The following is an 826-nucleotide window of genomic DNA, read 5'->3' on the forward strand; positions in this document are numbered from 1 at the left end:
CGCGCGCTACCTGTGATTAGGGTCACTCTGTCCAGCGCGTATGCAACATTCTCTCTCTCTCTCTCTCTCTCTCTCTCTCTCTCTCTCTCTCTCTCTCTCTCTCTCTCTCTCTCTCTCTCTCTCTCTCTCTCTCTCTCTCTCTCTCTCTCTCTCTCTCTCTCTCTCTCTCTCTCTCTCTCTCTCTCACACACACACACACACACACACACACACACGACACGAGGAAACCTAGCCCAGAGACTCGGACTTCCCAAACCAACAACAGTTGGACTCAAAACATATTTTTAAATTCAAAACCCTTTTATGAAATATTTCTTCCCTCCCTTTCCCTTCCTTTCCTGTGCTGAATTGTTTTCCTCCGGAGGGGGGACGGGGAAGGAAGGGGGCGCACTAGGGCCCACGCGGCAGCAAAGGGCGATCTGACTTGGATGAGGGTGCAGGGGAGCGCACGGGGACAGCTTCCCCAGTGAAGAACCTTAGCTGAACTTGGGAGGCGACCTGGGTGGCCCGATGGGGGAGGCAGTGTGAGCCAGGGACTCAAATACTGAGAGAGTGCGCCGTGTTTCCGTAACCAAGTCGTTCACCGATGGAGGCCCTGGGGTGGTTGTTGGAGGAAATGGAGAGAAAGCAGAAATCTCATTTAGAAATCACACACACACACACACACACCGTTGTGAAAGCTGTGATTGGGAGGTAAGAGGATTTGACGCATAGTGTTTTTTCTTTGGAAATGTAGCTGTAGTGGTAGTGAGGAGGATAAACTGCAGAGAGGTAGGCTGGCTGCTGAGAGAACAGAAGAAGGTTCTGCAGTGACCTAGAAATCAGG

Source organism: Myotis davidii, unplaced genomic scaffold (assembly GCF_000327345.1).
Source record: "Myotis davidii unplaced genomic scaffold, ASM32734v1 scaffold266, whole genome shotgun sequence".
NCBI lineage: Eukaryota > Metazoa > Chordata > Mammalia > Chiroptera > Vespertilionidae > Myotis > Myotis davidii.